Genomic DNA, 12,643 nt, shown 5'->3' with positions numbered 1-12,643 from the left:
CATGAGTTTTTGCTGCCATTCACACTGCTGCTTACCTCTCTTTTTGCATAACATGGTTGTAAATAATTATGTATTGTTATCTTTCTGTACTTGGTGCTGGTGAGGCTGCACCTCAAGTACTATGCTCGGTTATGGGCCCCTCACTATAGGAAAGAGATAAAAGCCCTGGTGCACGTCCAGAGAAGAGCAATGAAGCTGTGAGGGGTCTGGAGCAGAAGTCTTACGGCGAGCAGCTGAGGTAACTGGGATTGTTTGATCTGGAGAAGAGGAGGCTCAGGGGAGACCTTATCAATCTCTACAAGGACCTGAAAGGAGGCTGTGGTGAGGTGGGTTTTGGCCTCTTCTCCCAAGTAACAGTGATAGGGTTAGAGGTTCTGGTTGGATATTAGGAAAAATTTCTTCTCAGAAAGAGTGGTGATACATTGGGACAGGATGATTAGGGAGATGGTGGAGTCACCATCCCTGGAGGTGTTCAAGAACCATGTAGATGTGGCTCGGAAGGACATGTCAGCGGGCATGGTGGGGACGGGTTAATGGTTGGACTAGATGATCTTAGAGGTCTTTTCCAACCTCAGCGATTCTGCGACTCTACGAAAAGGACAGTCTTACCAATAACTCATGTAGATCTGAGTAGAGGATGTATTTACAGAACAGTGCTTCCCAGTTACAGTGAGAATGAAGACCTGAGCTAGGAGGAGAGCTGCAGGATGGGTTTGAGTTACTGGAATTTTTCTTCACATGATCAAAAAGACAGCTGTTGTTCAGAACAGCTTGTGGACCAACAAGATATCCAGCACATAAAGGCAGAGACAAAAACAATTGTAACGTAAAGTTGCAGTTTAAAATAAATTTCAGTTATCCCAGTTGCTGCCTTTCTGTATCACTGACAGAGCAAATCTTCATGATAAAAGCTGAGGAGGAGCAGGAAGGATCCAAGGCCCTGTGGATAATTCAGGAGCAACATGCCATGCATGAAAACTGCTTCTGAAAAATACATGAGAGGAGCTTTGCTAAAAAATGTACGGTGGAAATGCTGGTTTCCTTGGAAAACTCTTGAGCAATAAGCAGAAAGAAGAGAAAAGCATCCCACTGAGAGCATAGCTGACCTGGCTGGAAAAGAGATCTCCTGCCCTCCCCTTGCAGTCACTAGCACCTGCAACACAATGAGGGCTGCGGGCAGCCCAGCTGGTGCCCACTGCAGAACCCCATGGAAACCCTCATGCAGAATGAGAGGGACTCAGCCACTCCAAGCAGCTACAGGGGTTTCCCTATGTTATTAGAACATTTTTAATGGCATCAGTTCTGGTCATCACACGGTGAAGACATGCATGAATGGACCAGCATAGGGATCATTCTTGTGCCTTTCCTCCCCAGCAAGATAGGACTGGGAAGAAAAAGCACTTACAGAACCCTTGAAACAAGATACAATTAGAAGTGGCTGAAAAGGGAATTTTGGGGAAAAAATAACACAGTCATTTTTTTTTTCCCACTTGATTTTAAAAGGAAAACAAAATTTTCCTAGATGTATATAGTTAGTCTATGGAAAGGAGACTTCACACAGAGTTGTTTTATTTTCTTAAAGTGGTTGAGACATCCCAAATTGGTAACTTAGCATTTCATGTTACAATGTCAGAAGGAGAGATTGGGTTTTTAAAATACTAAAATGATTTTTTTTCCTTGCATATAAAGGAATGAATTCTTTGCTCATATCATTCTGCCATGCTCTGTGGAGAGCTCAGCGAGTCTACAAACTTTCAGGACAACCTGTCACAGTCTCTAGGAACACACTAAATAACTGTTAACCAAAGCATGAAATATGAAACACAGCACAAGATAGAATGAAGTAAAACTCTGCTCTGCTTTCAAATCATGCATGAACAGATTTCCTTGCAATAGGCACAGCTGATTTTTTCCACTTCCTCTGTGTTTCCCTTGTGTTCTAAAAAAAACAAAACAAAACAAAACAAAAACAAAAACAACCCCAGCATCTCAAAATATTCCATCTACTCCAAGTTTTTATAATCCTAAGCTGGATCTTATAAAAAATGAGCAGGGAAAGCAGCACCACTACTTCTGCAGACGTGCTTTACTTGCTGGTTTTTAAGTCAGGAGCAGCACAGTTGACCTTGAGGGGTTTCACTCCATGTCCCCAAATAGCTGGGGTGCAGATGGGGCTAAGATCACCCTTGCCCAGATGGCAATTTATGGATGTTATTATGTATAGGGTGCACATTAAAATCACCTAAATGTGATTTTCATTCAGTGCTTTTCACCTTGCTTTGCAGCTCTGCGCTGGTGAGCCAGCTTCCAGCCTGGCTCAGATTATGGCTGAGATTTGGTAATTCAGCCCACACTCATGTGCAGTTGAGTGGTTTCCAGTGCTGTGCAGAGCAGCAGCTTGTCTTCCCTCTTCCCACAGAAACAGGCCCAAAACCCCATAGTTTTCAGTGATGGATCTCCCTGCAGCATAGGCATGTTTGGAAGGAAAAAACCCACAGACGTATGCCTGCCTTGCAGCTTCATTGGGAGAAACAAGAGTAGCAGGCTCTGGAAGTAAATCTGCCTCTCGCTCAGAACCAGATCACCGACAAGTGTTCGTCCATCTGCTGTCAGCAGTTCAAACCATGCATCTGTCAGTGGGGTGTTACAGTGGTGTAATTCATTGAGGCTTTTTTGGAAGGGGCTGCGTGCCCACGTGGTGGGGCTGCTGGGGACAGAGACGCTCCTCTGGATGCTCTGGTGCTGGGTGGGAATGGTGGATTGGTGCCAGTGATGGAGGGATCCCAGCACAGCTGTCCCTCAAATCCCCATGCCGGGGTCTCATCTGCAGCTACTTGTATCAGCCCCGGCACTGAACCTCTGCCCTAGCATTTGGGTGTCAATCCCTGTTGTCATCACTCATCCCATGATGTTCTTACATGGACAAGAGGCACACGTGCTTGCGTTACATTCCCTGCAATACTGCAGCAGCTGGCAGTGTGACCTGTGCTTCCCAGGGCAGTGATGCCCCTCTAAGGTTGGCTGGTCACAGAACCCATGGACAGAGCCACCAAGTTCTGCAAGGCCTCTCTAAAATGTTGCCAGCATCTCCACCACTGCATCCCATAGCGCTGCAATGTAACTGATACTCCAATGAAAATGGAGTCAGGAAGATTATGCTGAAGTTGTAGCTCATTAAAGGAAAACACACTGAGATGTTTTTATGCCGCTGTATCTTATAAAAGAGCCAGTTAAGACCGCTTATTACGATAATTACAGCAATGTAAAGAGAGACCTAGCAAACATTATAGCACTTAGTAAACCATCATTGGGGCTTAAATGAAACATATTTAGGACTCAAACAAGGCATCTCCCACATAGCAGGGCAGAAGATGTCTGAATGGGTAGCTCGGTTGCCTGCAGTGTCCCCAGCCCCAAGAGAGGGGTAGAATTGGGACACAGGACCAGGTGGGTGACTTTTCTGGAGACAGACAGCTTAAGGAACTCTTGTTATCCACCTCCATCACACTGGCTGCTGCAGGGATCATGAATCAAGAAAGAGACTGTTAAGGACTTCTACCATGTGACACGATGCCCTAGTAAATCCCCCGCTTACACCCCCTGCTTCCAGCACCAGGAAGAACTGGACCATAGAATTTAATAGCCCTGTTGGGACTTGTCCTCCCTTAATTTATCCAGACCCCCTCTGATAAAGAATTTATGTTCTCATCTCTGAAGTTGGTGTCATCTCAGACCATGTACTCTTCTACAGCTAGATTTATACCAACATCCAATTAAAACTCTCTTCAACCCTTTTCATTACTTGCACAAACAATTTTGTTCTGCTTTGTTTTGGTAAAGCCCATATTTTCAGAGCAGACTCTCTCACTGCAGAATTTGCCAAACTGATAAAGAATTACAGACTCCCCTATATGTCTCTCGGTCCCTCACAGAACCTGTATCACTGCACACTCCCATGCAGGAAGCCAGCCCCATGTAGTCTACTGCCATCCTCTTTGTTGGCACTTCCAGATCTTTCCCAACACTCTAAGATTATAGAATCTTAGAATCATAGACTGGCCTGGGTTGAAAAGGACCATAAAGATCATCTAGTTTCAACCTCCTTACTATGTGCAGGGTCACCAACCACTAGATCAGGCTGTGCAGAGCCACATCCAGATGCTCCATGATGTCTAATCCTCACTGCCATCGTGTGCATGGCAGTGAAGCCCTTGCAGAAATCTCAAGCCTGATTTGGCTACTCTTGGCTCTGTGGTTTATGAACTGACCACAGAGCCTATAACTTCTACCCCACTTCCGCAAGGTCATGCAGTCTCAGTAGGTGATGCTCACTGAGGTACTCATGCCACCACAGCTGGATTTTTATCCAAATACTGTTTCACTCTCAGCTGGTTTGCTTTTTCTTGAATTATTTCTTCATTCACAGTTTACTGAGGAATCAGGGCTGGAGATGCCTGCATCAATCTCCTCTCCCACAGCTCAGCTCCTGCTGCAACTAAATTCTCCTTGCTTTGATTGGCTCTGCAGCCCTGGGGGCACCCAGTTCAGCACACACTGCATGAGATGATGCGGATCATGCTTTCTCTCAAAGGAGTACAATGCGTATTTGGCTCCACACAACTGGATTCCAATCACCTAGAAAGAAGATGGCATTCAACAAAGCATTGCTCAGGTTTGGTTGTCAGGTTACAGCCATTTAGGGTATGCAGGAAGGCAGGTCAGCCCACAGCATCCATTTCACCTCTAAACAATTATCCAGATGGTGCTTGGCCTGCTGAGCAGTATCCTTTACAACATCAGTGGCCTTGCACAGAGCTCTGCTCCAGTTGCCCTCACTGTAAAGGGTAAGCCTGGAAAAATAAAAACAAAAACATTTTCCTTTTTAAACCCAATTTAAAGGATTTAGAAAAGACACTGGATGGTTTTTGTTTGTTTTTTTTTTTTTTTTTTTTAAAAAGATCTTTGACATGGTGATGAAAATGAGCATGCAAACAATTGCATGTGAGAACTGATGATGTGTGCCAGCGTGCAACAGGATATTGAGTTCTTTATGTTCCTATTAATTGCAGGGGACTTGACTGGGTGACCCTTACGGTCCCTTCCAACTCAAACGCTTCTATGATACTATGATTCTTCATCCTTTTAGCAGAAGCTCCATACCAGCCCTTTGCTGGCCTACGGTGGCTTTCCTGCTTGCAGTGATGTGTGCAGGTAGCATCACTGCTCAAAAAGGTGGGCATCGGGAAGGTCTGGTACCAAACCAAGCAGATGAGTGTCTCCAGGTCACAGAAATGGCTGATCTTTAGGGGATCCATAGAAAATCTTGACAGCTAGCAGCCTGTCCCAAGGATACGCACCCCAGCACCAACTGCGACATTCACGGGCTCTGCCTGCACCCATGCACTGGGACAGGATTGCCCCCACACTGAGGCCACCCACATCCGACCAGCATCATGGCAGTTATATGGCCATCAGCTGACTGCCATTGTTGAGAACATGCCTGATTTACACCAGTGTAACCCAGCCAGCTCGGATTTCCACTTCTGTAGCTGTAAGTAAATGCACCAGTTCTCTGCAGCCAAGCCTGACTCCAAAACCTGCTCTCTTTTAATAAAATAGAGCTACTTAAGCCCCTCATGCGCAGTCTTGACATTAAAACATATTTAGATTTAAACACAGTGTTTTGTAAGAAAGTATATTTTTTTTCTTTTAGCCAAATGTATTTGAATACCAGAGTTTAGCAGACACCTCCGACTGGCTGATTCATGCCTAGTTCATTTTTCCATTTAATCCATTTTCTCTGAAAATGAGATATAAGCAGTGAAGCAATACAGTTTTATTGGATCCAATGCACTGCCACTAAAACAAATATACGTACACGCAGGCCACTACATTTTTATTAAAACAAATAGAATTTAATTCAAGCCAGCATTCAATAACTACAGCTTGGGTTTGTGGTTTTTCCCTTTTTTGTATGTTTTTAAAAGAAATTAAATCCTTCTGCTACTTCTGCGTATGTTCTCACAATCAAATTCATTTGACCTAAGCAATGCATATTTATCATAGATAACACATTTTTATTAAACAGAAATGTACAGAAACTAGATGCTGACAGAAATCCTAACCACATGTAAAGTTAGATCAGGAGGACAGGTAGGAGTGTTCTGATGGTTATTTGTTATGCTTGTAAAAAGCACTCAGTTCTACTCAGGATTTAATTTTCTTCAGACTCCACACTTGGGGTGATGAATTTCTTCTCAGAAAAGAATTTTTGGAAGCCAGTGACTTTCCAGAAAAACCACACTGGCAGATACAGGTAGACCATAGAAAAGCGTTCACTGTTCACTACAGTGGGACAATAGGACTAAAATACCTGATAAGTAGCGGGGCTCTGGTGATTGGTGTGGAGCAAGGGTCTGGTGCAGTGAGATCAACACAGAAAGGAAACAGGGTCATCATTTACAGTGATATTTGCTTAATCACATTTCACAAAAGCCTTAAGTTGCACTTCCTAAGTCTTTGCAGCACATCATTCCTTTTGAGAAGAGGAATTGGCATCGCTCTGCAAGCCGAACTGTTTTCTCCCTAAGAAAAACACTCTGGGGATGTGTGCAGTCAACAAAGTACAGTTGGAAAGAGTATTGTAGTGAGACAGCAAAGGAACAAACAGAGAAGGAATGCTCAGCCATATCCAAAGATTTAGGCTCATAATGAAAAGCTCCACAGAGAAGGGATCTCCAGAAGAGATCCTTCCTAGTGGCAGTCAGCCCTTAAATGGGGTCTAGGAGAGGTGCAGCCAGGCTCCAGCCCTTCTGGTCACACAGCTGAATCGCCTTCACCTGTGCTCCATGGCTGACTCAGTGCTTGCCGCAGGTGGTCAATCAGTGGTTCAGGCCATGACTCAACAGTTCCCATACAGGAGGCTGCTGAGATGTCTCCATGTGATAGAGGAACACAGGTCTCAGTCCAAGTCAGGAGAATGTATGCATTTAATTTCCACTCACTTATTTCATTTCTTTGTTATGGGTAAAGCTCTGGAAAAGGAAATAATTCCATAATCTTTGTATGAAAAATAACTGCAGCATATGGTAATGGCCTCCTTCGAGCTCATGGCTGTGACAGGGATGGGAACATTAGCACTGCGGCCATCCAAGAGGCACCTTGGCTGCACTCAGACCTGCCACAATGGTAGATAAGTACATTTACAGCCACTCAACCATAATTTTGATTGCTGTATGCAACCCACTGGGGCTGACAGAAGATGTTGGGTTTACAGATGTCTTGGCAGGATTGGTGTCAGAAGGGAGTGCACAAAAATAGGGAGGTTCAGCAATAGGGGCATCTCCTGATGCATCCTCTGCTTTTTCCTCCCACATGCTACAAAGCACTGAGCTGTGTTGACCTTCCCTCCTGAATCAAGGGCTCTCTCTGGAGTGTCAGTCAGGAAAGCATCATTAGATAGCGGTTGTGGGGGTGTACCATCCCCTCCATATGGGCTGAACAGCTGTCTTTGCAGACTTCCCAGCCAGGGGAGCAAAGGATTGAGTTCAAGACCCATATCCAGACATCCTCCCCCACATTGCGCTGAATGGCAGCACGGTGCAGGTGACAAAATGCTTCCCCTATTTCCAATCCACTTTGTCAGAGGCCAGCTACCACTCCCATGCCTCCTTCTCAGTGACGACATTTCCAGTCAGCAGCTCAGCAGCTGCGCCTGCCTGTCAGGCTTCTCCTCCCTGCCAGCCTGGTGCAGAGAGAGGAAAAATCCCGACCCGACTCCGAACAATTTTAATTAATACTGACATTCATCAAGCTGCAGAGGAAACAACTGCTGCTTGTTGCTTGGCTTCAAATGAAAATAGTAGAAATAAATGGAACTGTCAGAAAGTTGTAGACCACCCCATCTTCAATACAGCTAATGCACAGAGAAATGAGTTGTGAGCAGCAAGAGATACAGAAGCTTGTGGAGAAACTGATGGACTGCTCAAGAACAGGCTTTTTCTGACAGGCAGGCTGCTTCCAAAATCACTCTGCCTTCTCCACTTGTAGATACACAGTTTTACTTGGGATGCTGAAGGCAAGTCTGCTGTTCTGCACATTTCTGCAGGCAATGGGCACACCATGCTTTGGATATACTCTGTATTCAAAGCCAAAAGTCAAGGTCTCCCAGGAACTGCCTGCCTTACTTGTACTGACAAGGTGAACAGGTCTGGTACAGGCTTACCATGATAGAAAGGGCAAATAGTTGCACTGTATCAGTATAAAATCTAGACAGTACATACTTGTTCTTCTCATAGAACCATTAAGCTCAGAAGATCTCTAAGATCATGTTCCAACCATTAATCCATCACCACCACATTCACTAAACCACGTCTCTAGAAGCCATCTACAAGCCATCTGAGCAGTGCTACAAGCCACCTTACCAATCTGCTGGTCATCCAACAAACCTTTTCAATGTTGTTGGAGAAGCATTAGCATTATGGGGGTTGGACTCGATGATCTCTGGAGGTCCCTTCCACCCCCTACAATTCTGTGTGATTCTGTGATTATCTCAGCTTTCTACTAAGAAAATCTTTGAATGTTTCTTCCTGCTTGTTGACAGATAAAAATGCTTCCTTGAACTCCTCTGTAATATCTATTTCCTGGGCAAGAAATAACATCTGAGCTGATACCCACAAAAGTTTATTAAAAACAGCCAACCAACTAATTGTGAACTTGTTAGAACTTCATATTTCAAGTAAACTTCTGTAGGGCAGGAAAAAACTGATTTGTAATCCCTCTGTGAAGGTTAGCTCCTGCTGTGGCCCAGAGCGCCCTATGGAGACCCTGGGGACAGATATCTCCAGTACTGATTTGGGCTAAAAATATTCTGATGCAGACCCACATCAACACCAAGTATCTGTCAAGATAAAGTAGTTCTGTCTTCCAGGAAGCAAGTCATGTAATAACTCACCAGTCTTTCCCAAGTTATGAAGTAGGGTCAATAACAAATAAAGATACAAACACATCCAAGCTCATGTTCACTTTCATACAATCAATGAATATTAAGATGCCATGATTATGAAGTAAACAAGTGAATTAGGCAAAGCAAGTTATAATAACATAAAGAGAATAGATAGGATGCTTACCTGTATCCTGGGCTCACTCATGAAACTCCAGCAGAGTAGATCTCCAGATGAGATCCTTCCCCACTGGTAGCCAGCTCTTAAATAGGTCTAGGAGAGGTGCAGCCAGGCTCCACCCCTTCCAGCAGCACAGGTGAATTGCCTTCACCTGTGCTCCTGTGGCTGACTCATGGCTCGCCTCAGGTGATCAATCAGAGGTTCAGGCCATGATTCAGCAATTCCCATATGACTTTTTTACCTTACGTGCATACTGCATGAATGGATTTATGAAATTCTGCAAAGTGTTCAGAAATTACAGAATCTGACCCTGATGGTGTTTAAATAGCTGTAGGCCCCAAAACAGACACACACACACCCCTATATGCATGATTGCTGCAGAACGGGAATCTGGATTCAGTCACAGCGTTCAACTTATCAGAATATCTTCACGACCCTTATTTTTAAAGTAATTGCTTAATATAGTACAATAAAGCAGTTATCCTGTAGTGACTTTCAGATGGGCCCTCCAATTCTGAAAAATAAATGTGAATGACAAATTATTCCTCCAATATCACTGAAGTAAAATGCACCTCTTTTTCCTCCTTTAGCTCTAGCCAGCAGCAACTGTTGACTGCTGATAGCTTACAGACAGCACATTTCCCTTTCAGGAAACAAATATTGTTTTATTTCATTGAAAAAAATATCCCCCATAATGTCAGCTATGAAATACAGTAACTGGTCTTCAGCAATACATTGAATTATACGCACCTAAAGTATTGGAGCCCATAAATTCATCAGATGGTGCAGGCCAGGGGGCTTGTGGAGTGGAAGGGATTTGTCTCTTGCCCCCCCCAAGGGAGAACTGTCACCCCACTGCTGAGATATTGTTTGAGTGGTAGCTCTCCCGGGGCAGAACAGGTAGAACTTGCTGAGTCTGTTTGTGATGTGCTTATCTATTATTGACATTCATACCCTGTAATAACTCAGAGAATATAAATAGAAAATATATCCACTCAAAACGTTCTTTGGATCCTGCGATGACAAATTCCTACTGCAGAAAAGAGACTAACTGGGTTCCTGCCAGCCCAGTCCCTGTGGCAAATACTTTGCCATCTTCTGTGGTTGGTTTCCGAAAGTGTGCACTTGTGGGGATGTGTCAGAAAGCATAAAAGAAAATCATAAGTAGCGTTAATACCACTGACACGGTGTTAAAACCTACTAGCATCAGTTCAGCAATTACATCATCTATGCTGGCAAAGATGATCTACATTTCCCCTACTTATTTTCCTGTATTTTTGGGAGCCTTGTTCTATTATTTTTATCCCCCTGACATTCTCCTCTGTTCTTTCTTCCATCTTCTCTAAGCACGGTAAGATGTCCTCTTAGCAGCCTCTGAGAGATACTTCCTACTTAGTTAGCTTTGTGGTGGTAAAGCTAAGTAAGTGTTGAATCTCATTTTCCAGTACATTCTAACAAAGAAATAAAATAGCATTGAATGTAACAAAATACATTTTTTTTTCAGGCTAAATGAACAGTTTTAATTGTTTGCGTTTTTTTCCATGCTGGTAATGATTTTTTTCAATGCTGTGTTATTTCCATTATGGCTTGCTTTGTAATTCCTAATCCATGTCAATCTTGAGCAACTAATTGAGAGTTAAAACACAATATAGCCTCTTTAAAATGAGAAGCATCCTTGCCTATACTAATGAACAACTTTGCTTGTTATCGTTAAGTTTATGCAGCACTTTTTGCAGCGTGTACTTCTATTTCACCCTCCTGTAGTTCTCCCATCAAGCGGGTATCATTATGAATAGTTTTGCCAAGAACAACAAAAAATCAGTTGATCTGAAATTTCAGTGAAATAATGAGACCGTGTCTTCTGACTTGGTCATTTTGGAGGAGATTTGGTTTAGCTCCCAAACTATGACTTCCATCAGATGGACTTACATTAGCTGGATTTGCCACCCTTGCACCTGTAGGGAAGATGCAAGCTGTAGGCAGTCTCAGGGAGAAAAACACAGCATACCTCTAATTTCAATCTATGCATCTCCCTTTTAATGTAAACAATCAATCACTATAGAACAAAGTGCAATACCAAGTCTTTTCCCCACTGAGGTCAAGTAGTGACTTTGAAGCGAGAGAACAGGATTCACTGACAGAATGATAGACAGTTAGCACATGCTATGTTTAATTGAAATGAATGAACTTGATTATTTGGTTTCCAATAAAGCAAAATAAATGGCACGTAAGTCCATAAATAATTAAGAATTTTTGGTTGTTTCTTTGTTATTATTTTTTATGCTGAGAAGTGGGTCACTCGGTATGTGCATAAACAAAGAAGATAAATGGCTGGAAGAGGAATGAATTTTCCATAACCTGATTAAAGGATACGTCTGGCTCCTCGGAGAATGTTATAGTGCTTAACGATTTTGTTGTTGCTGTTCTTAATGTGTCTAATGTTTGCTGTTTAAGAAAATCAAGAAAAATGTTAAAAGGTTGCTCCAGAAGGGAGCTGCGAGCCAAGGGAAGGATGCAGCTGTATTTAGCCAGCAGACCGAGAGGAGAGAGAGCAGATTCCTCCACCTTAGCACAGGGTAAAACCTCACTTTACCTAAAATGAGGGGCTGGTAAACTCCCCAGGACTTGCGTGCTCTTTGTGACCTGGGGCTGGGGAAGAAATCCCAGCACACTCAGTGTAGAAGTACTCTTATGGACTGAAAATGTTCTTCAGCAGCCACTTCTCTGGGGCTGGGCATAGTTGCAGCTGCCTGAGAGAAGGCATGAATGTCCCGGGATTCCACTGCTTATAAGCAGGCTCTGCAAGACGGTCAATTTGCACCAATTCCTGGTGTTAGCACTCCCCATCACTTCATGAAGTTCCCTTTCCTCCCCCACCCACTTTATTAAAACCCAAGTGTTCCCAGGACAGCCTGTGCTCTTTTGGCAGGGGCTGTGAGACTGGACTTAAAATACCGATGGGTTGTGTTACTGTGTTAGCATGCTGCTGGTGTGGTTCTGCAAAGTGCAAAGCAGTGGAGGGAAATGGCAGATATTGGCAGTTCATAGCAGCAAAAGTTGAGGAAAATGCATTAAAGAAAAGACAGTTCCCCAGCTTTAGGGCTTCCTCTCCACCAAACTGTGAAATTCTGCCACAGACAAATGGAGGCATGAGAATCCCTAAAATAGTTAGGTACAAAAAATCCTTATTATAATAATACACAAAGACTCTTTTGTGCTGTGAAATGACTGGCACCTTAGCCACAGCAGCTGCTGTTAGCGATCCCCTAAATGACAGTTATGAGGATGATGACAGTAATAATATACCTTTGAAGGATAAAGCCTTTATTAAAGAAAAATTAAGTAAATTAATTCCTACTATTACACAGTAATTTGTTTAGGGTCACAGAAAGGTTGAATTCAGCTCTCTTTAGAATCAATGCTTTTCAGGCAGGAATGTGCATCTTCTTGGAAGGGAAACTCTGTTTGTTTCCTGCAGATATATTTGCTTTTTGCATAGCTACTGCCATAATATCATCAAG

At 43.4% G+C, this 12,643-nt stretch overlaps 1 long non-coding RNA gene across 1 annotated transcript; it reads right to left on the bottom strand.

The window, feature by feature from the left end:
• Positions 1 to 2,848: 2,848 nt before the first annotated feature.
• On the bottom strand, positions 2,849 to 9,272 carry LOC128085771 (uncharacterized). The gene is made up of 3 exons (XR_008209087.1): positions 9,129 to 9,272; positions 4,742 to 4,850; positions 2,849 to 4,635 (listed from the first exon to the last, which is right to left on the bottom strand). It is a non-coding gene; the product is annotated as an uncharacterized LOC128085771 (long non-coding RNA).
• Between the last annotated feature and the right edge of the window lie 3,371 nt (positions 9,273 to 12,643).

Source organism: Tympanuchus pallidicinctus, unplaced genomic scaffold (genome assembly GCF_026119805.1).
Source record: "Tympanuchus pallidicinctus isolate F22 unplaced genomic scaffold, pur_lepc_1.0 scaffold3, whole genome shotgun sequence".
Taxonomy (NCBI): Eukaryota; Metazoa; Chordata; class Aves; order Galliformes; family Phasianidae; genus Tympanuchus; species Tympanuchus pallidicinctus.
Note: the sequence above shows the minus strand (reverse complement) of the source record. Positions and strands in the feature narration are given on the sequence as shown.